Consider the following 7,200-nt stretch of genomic DNA (forward strand, 5'->3'; position numbering starts at 1 on the left):
ACGCGTCCAAGGAGACCAAAGCGTCCGATACACGCTCATTGTATTACAGCCAGTTTAGCCACTGAAGATAAGTTAGGAGAAATGTTCACGTTTTTACTCGGTCGTTGACATATAATTGCACTAGTATGTGCATTCATGTCAGTATTGATGTAGTTGTTACCATTAGGAATGAATACAAGTGCAATAGTTGCAGCACAAAAGCAAATATATTGAACCCTCAACCACTATTTGTTTTGAAGAAGTCCCACTCTGCGTCTCTAAGTCCACATTTCAACAGACTGATAAGAATCTCCACGGTCACACAAAGTGTAAACCTGGGAGCGGCATCAGGCACAGTGTTGAATTGCGTCATCACCTGGTCATGTCAGGAACTGAGCTGCTTCTTTGTGTTAAAATGTACATCCTTTGTCATCTCTTATCCCGCTTTAATAAGCAAACATTTAATATGGTATGTTCAGTCAAATTTTTTGCCAAATATTTGTTATTCAGAGCATATGTCGTCATGCTGTACTGTAATAAGTAGATGTTTGTCTGCTGCCATCTTGTGGCCATTTAGTCACACTACAACTCCCAATAGTTTGTAGAGTATGTGTAGCATACGTACTGTATGTGTTATTTACCAGCAAGTACTTGACATATAGTCATCGTGTTGCTTTTTTTTTTTGTTTAACTGTTTAACTATATATACAGTACATGCCAAAAGTTTGGACACACGTTCCCATTCAATGCATTTTCTTTATTTTCATGACTATTTACATTGTAGATTGTCACTGAAGGCATCAAAACTATGAATGAACACAAGTGTACTTAACAAAAAAAGGTGAAATAACTGAAAACATGTTTTGTATTCAAGTTTCTTCAAAATAGCCACCCTTTGCTCTGATTACTTTTTTGCACACTCTTGGCATTCTCTCCATGAGCTTCAAGAGGTAGTCACCTGAAACGGTTTTCACTTCACAGGTGTGCATGAAGCTCATCGAGAGAATGCCAAGAGTGTGCAAAGCAGTAATCAGAGCAAAGGGTGGCTATTTTGAAGAAACTAGAATATAGAACATGTTTTCAGTTATTTCACCTTTTTGTGTCAAGTACACGTGTTCATTCATAGTTTTGATGCCTTCAGTCATGAAAATAAAGAAAACGCATTGAATAAGGTGTCCAAACTTTTGGCCTGTACTGTACTTAAAACTTTTTTGTTGGTTAAATACTGTGTTTTCTGCTGCCCAGATGACACTTGAATGTGAAATTGTGTTGGTTTCCATCCATCCATTTTCTACCGTTTGTCCCTCTCGGGGTTGCGGGGGGTGCTGGAGCCTATCCCAGCTGCGCCTCAAGACAAAATTATTTAAATCCAAAACCTATTTTTAAAAAGCACTTTAGTCGCCCATTAGATGTCACACTCCTCCAAACCACATGATTCCCTTTTTTTAACAGGGGAATATTTTTTTTAAGGGACAAGAGGTAGAAAATTGATGGATGGATGGATACCAACTAGACTGGTCCACAAGTTTTTACAGGGTAACATGTTCACATTGTTCATACTATCGTACATTGATAATATGTGGACAGTGTTTACTGTCCACATATTACGAATTACAACATCATTTATGGCAGGGGTGTCCAAACTAATTTTCATTCAGGGCCACATCGCAGGAATGGCTGCTTTCAGAGGGCCGCTTTTTTTTTTCAAACGTATTAACATTATGCATGCGGGTAATAACCTGTGATTAATCATGATTAATCGAAATGCACATGCATTTCGATTATTAGATTTTCTTTATTTATAACTTGCTTTAAAATCATAAATAAAGATGACAAGCAGATAATTTAGCTATTTGTTTTTATTTCACAAAATAGTTTTACAATGCAGTATATAATAATATAATTGGCATGATCAGATAATATTAAAGTTTAAAATATGCATTTTTTTTCTGTCAAAATTGAAAGAACGAATGCATTTAGTAAAAAATAAAATAAAAATAAAATAAGTATTTTATTGAAACCCATTTTTCCAGGCTTTCGCGGGCCACATAAAATGATTTGGCGGGCCAGAACTGACCCCCGGGCCTTCAGTTTGACACTTGTGATAGTCATAGTGAGCATGTACACTATATTGCCAAAAGTATTTGGTCACTTGCCTTGACTCACATATTAACTTGAAGTGTCATCCCATTCCTAACCCATAGGGTTCAATATGATGCAGGTCCACCTTTTGCAGCTCCTACAGCTTCAACTCTTCTGGAAAGGCTGTCCACAAGGTTGCGGAGTGTGTTTATAGGAATTTTCGACCATTCTTCCAAAAGCGCATTGGTGAGGTCACACACTGATGTTGGTCGAGAAGGCCTGGCTCTCAGTCTCCGTTCTAATTCATCCCAAAGGTGTTCTATCGGGTTCAGGTCAGGACTCTGTGCAGGCCAGTCAAGTTCATCCACACCAGACTCTGTCATCCATGTCTTTATGGACCTTGCTCTGTGCACTGGTGCACAGTCATGTTGGAAGAGGCAGGGGCCCGCTCCAAACTGTTCCCACAAGGTTGGGAGCATGGAATTGTCCAAAATGTTTTGGTATCCTGGAACATTCAAAGTTAATTTCACTAGAACTAAGGGGCCAAGCCCAACTCCTGATAAACAACCCCACATCATAATTCCTCCTCAACAAAATTTCACACTCGGCACAATGCAGTCCGAAATGTACCGTTCTCTTGGCAACCTCCAAACCCAGACTCGTCCATCAGATTGCCAGATGGAAAAGCGTGAATCATCAGTCCAGAGAAGGCGTCTCCACTGCTCTAGAGTCCAGTGTCGACGTGCTTTACACCACTGCATCCCACGCTTTGCATTGGACTTGGTGATGTATGGCTTAGATGCAGGCTTAGATGGAAACCCATTCCATGACACTCTCTGCGTACTGCACGTGGGCTAATTGGAAGGTCACATGAAGTTTGAAGCTCTGTAACAACTGACTGTGCAGAAAGTCTTTGCACTATGCGCTTCAGCATCCGCTGACCCCTCTCTGTCAGTTTACGTGACCTACCACTTCGTGGCTGAGTTGCTGTTGTTCCCAAACTCTTCCATTTTCTTATAATAAAGCCGACAGTTGACTTTGGAATATTTAGGAGCGAGGAAATTTCATGACTGGATTTGTTGCACAGGTGGCATCCTATGACAGTTCCACGCTGCAAATCACTGAGCTCCTGAGAGCAGCCCATTCTTTCACAAATGTTTGTAGAAAGTTTTGTAGAAAATGTTTGTTCTCCATGCCTAAGTGCTTGATTTTATACACCTGTGGCCGGGCCAAGTGATTAGGACACCTGATTCTGATAATTTGGATGGGTGGCCAAATACTTTTGGCAATATATTGTATGTAGACTGCCATTATATTGAAAATAGAGCTTCATAATAGTAAATGAGTAAAATTATTTACTATTCGTTATTGTTAAAAGCAATACAATGCAATCCTTTTATGGTCGAATTTTACCTTGAGTAAACTTTGAATTGTTAAAGTAAATCAATGCATTTATTGCTGAACGATATGCACCTTGTTGTATTTGTTACTGGTTGTCCTATACCTGCATAGTTGAGGTATTTTCAGTTGTGTCACCAATACAGCATCATAGCATGCAGAAAAAAAATATAAGTGTATCTTACTTATTTACATATAATAACTGAATGTATTTCCTTATACCCCACCACCATTAGTATGCGCTACGCACCACGTTAAAACCAGATTCCGATCTAACAAAGGTCTAAACTCATTCTCCTTCTATGCCACATCAATATGGAATGCACTCCCAACAGGTGTAAAAGAAACTGCATCTCTATCCTCCTTCAAAACCGCACTAAAACAACACCTGCAGGCAACTTCAACCCTTGACTAACACCCTCCCCCCACCACATCCCACCTCCCCGGATTGTAAATAACCAAATGTAAATAATCAAATGTAAATAATCAAATGTATATACTTGTTCTTATGCTATCTGAACTCACTATGTTCTCTGCTCGCTGTACATATCCTACCAAGTCAGACCTACACTGTTTCAATGCCCATTTCTCTGATGATGCAATTGTTGATGACTGAAGTGTTGATATCAACCAAACCCTCCTCCATACTTGCCAACCTTGAGCCCTCCGATTTCGGGAGGTGGGGGTGGGGGCGTGGTCGGGGGGGCGTGGTTGGGGCGGGGGCGTGGTTAAGAGGGGAGGAGTATATTTACAGCTAGAATTCACCAAGTCAAGTATTTCATATATATATATATATATATATATATATATATATATATATATATATATATATATATATATATATATAAGAAATACTTGACTTTCAGTGAATTCTAGCTATATATATATATATATATATATATATGTATATATATATATATATGTATATATATATATATATATACATATATATATATTTATTTATTTATTGTATTATGTATATGTATAAATATATACGGTATATATATATATATATATATATATATATATATATATATATATATATATATATATATATATATATATATATATATGTATGTGTGGGAAGAAAAATCACAAAACTACTTCATCTCTACAGGCCTGTTTCATGAGGGGTTCCCTCAATCATCTCCTGATGATTGAGGGAACCCCTCATGAAACAGGCCTGTAGAGATGAAGTAGTCTTGTGATTTTTCTTCCCACACATACATATATTGTGCTCTACTACGGTATCGAGCACTATTTTTTGGATAACCTTATTAAGACATATATATATATATATATATATATATATAGCATGAAGTGCTCTAAAACTTGCTGGTAAACGGCTGCGTTGACCCTGGATCTCAGGAAACAGAGTGGACCAACACCAGCAGATGACATGGCACCCCAAACCATCACTGATGGTGGAAACTTTACACTAGACTTCAGGCAACGTGGATCCTGTGCCTCTCCTGTCTTCCTCCAGACTCTGGGACCTCGATTTCCAAAGGAAATGCAAAATTTGCATGGTTGGGTGATGGTTTGGGGTGCCATGTCATCTGCTGGTGTCGGTCCACTCTGTTTCCTGAGATCCAGGGTCAACGCAGCCGTCTACCAGCAAGTTTTAGAGCACTTCATGCTTCCTGCTGCTGACCTGCTCTATGGAGATGGAGATTTCAAGTTCCAACAGGACTTGGCGCCTGCACACAGTGCAAAATCTACCCGTGCCTGGTTTACGGACCATGGTATTTCTGTTCTAAATTGGCCCGCCAACTACCCTGACCTTAGCCCCATAGAAAATCTGTGGGGTATTGTGAAAAGGAAGATGCAGAATGCCAGACCCAAAAACGCAGAAGAGTTGAAGGCCACTATCAGAGCAACCTGGGCTCTCATAACACCTGAGCAGTGCCAGAAACTCATCGACTCCATGCCACGCCGCATTAACGCAGTAATTGAGGCAAAAGGAGCTCCAACCAAGTATTGAGTATTGTACATGCTCATATTTTTCATTTTCATACTTTTCAGTTGGCCAACATTTCTAAAAATCCCTTTTTTGTATTAGCCTTAAGTAATATTCTAATTTTGTGACACACGGAATTTTGGATTTTCATTTGTTGCCACTTCAAATCATCAAAATTAAATGAAATAAACATTTGAATGCATCAGTCTGTGTGCAATGAATAAATATAATGTACAAGTTACACCTTTTGAATGCAATTACTGAAATAAATCAAGTTTTTCAAAATATTCTAATTTACTGGCTTTTACCTGTATATATAAATAAGAGAAATACTTGAATTTCAGTGTTCATTTATTTACACACATACACACACACAACACTCATCTACTCATTGTTGAGTTAAGGGTTGAATTGTCCATCCTTGTTCTATTCTCTGTCACTATTTTTCTAACCATGCTGAACACCCTCTCTGATGATGCATTCTGCTTCGTCTCCTTGTTCTGTGCACAGTTGTGCACTGCACTCTCTAAAAGCCCTAGATGTTATTGTCACATATGCATGCACAGTAGATGGCACAGTGTATTGTCCTGTTTAAGAGTGTCACAACATTGCTGTTTACGGCAGACAAACTGCTTTACGGTAGACGAAATCGTGACTGCTGTTGTTGTGTGTTGTTGCCGCGCTGGGAGGACGTTAATGAAACTGCCTAACAATAAACCCACATAAGAAACCAAGAACTCGCCCTCCATCATTCTACAGTTATAACGTGATTGGGCAGGCACGATGTTTATATTGTGGGAAAGCGGACGTGAAAACAGGCTGTCGACACGTCACTCAGGTCCGCATGGAGCTGGAGGGGGCGTGGCCTCCAGCTCCGCCTGAATTTCGGGACATTTTCGGGAGAAAATTTGTCCCGGGAGGTTTTCGGGAGAGGCGCTGAATTCGGGAGGGTTGGCAAGTATGCCCTCCTCATCCCACCCCCCGGATTGTAAATAATGTAAATAATTCAATGTATATACTCTGATGATTAACTTGTGTGATGACTGTATTATGCTGATGGTATATATTTGTACCATGAATTGATTTACGTGGAGCCCGACTTAAACAAGTTGAAAAACTTATTCGGGTGTTACCATTTAGTGGTCAATTGTACGGAATATGTACTGAACTGTGCAATCTACTAATACAAGTTGCAATTAGGGATGTCCGATAATGGCTTTTTGCCGATATCCGATATTCCGATATTGTCCAACTCTTTAATTACCGATACCGATATCAACCGATACTGATATCAACCGATATATACAGTCGTGGAATTAACACATTATTATGCCTAATTTGGACAACCAGGTATGGTGAAGATAAGGTACTTTTTTTTTTTAATTAATAAAATAAAATACGATGAATAAATTAAAAACATTTTCTTGAATAAAAAACAAAGTAAAACAATATAAAAACAGTTACATAGAAACTAGTAATTAATGAAAATGAGTAAAATTAACTGTTAAAGGTTAGTACTATTAGTGGACCAGCAGCACGCACAATCATGTGTGCTTACGGACTGTATCCCTTGCAGACTGTATTGATATATATTGATATATAATGTAGAAACCAGAATATTAATAACAGAAAGAAACAACCCTTTTGTGTGAATGAGTGTAAATGGGGGAGGGAGATTTTTTGGGTTGGTGCACTAATTGTAAGTGTATCTTTTGTTTTTTCTGTTGATTTAAAAAAATGTATTAAAAAAAATGATACCGATAATAATAAAAACCGATACC

Source organism: Nerophis lumbriciformis, linkage group LG32 (assembly GCF_033978685.3).
Source record: "Nerophis lumbriciformis linkage group LG32, RoL_Nlum_v2.1, whole genome shotgun sequence".
Classification (NCBI taxonomy): Eukaryota; Metazoa; Chordata; class Actinopteri; order Syngnathiformes; family Syngnathidae; genus Nerophis; species Nerophis lumbriciformis.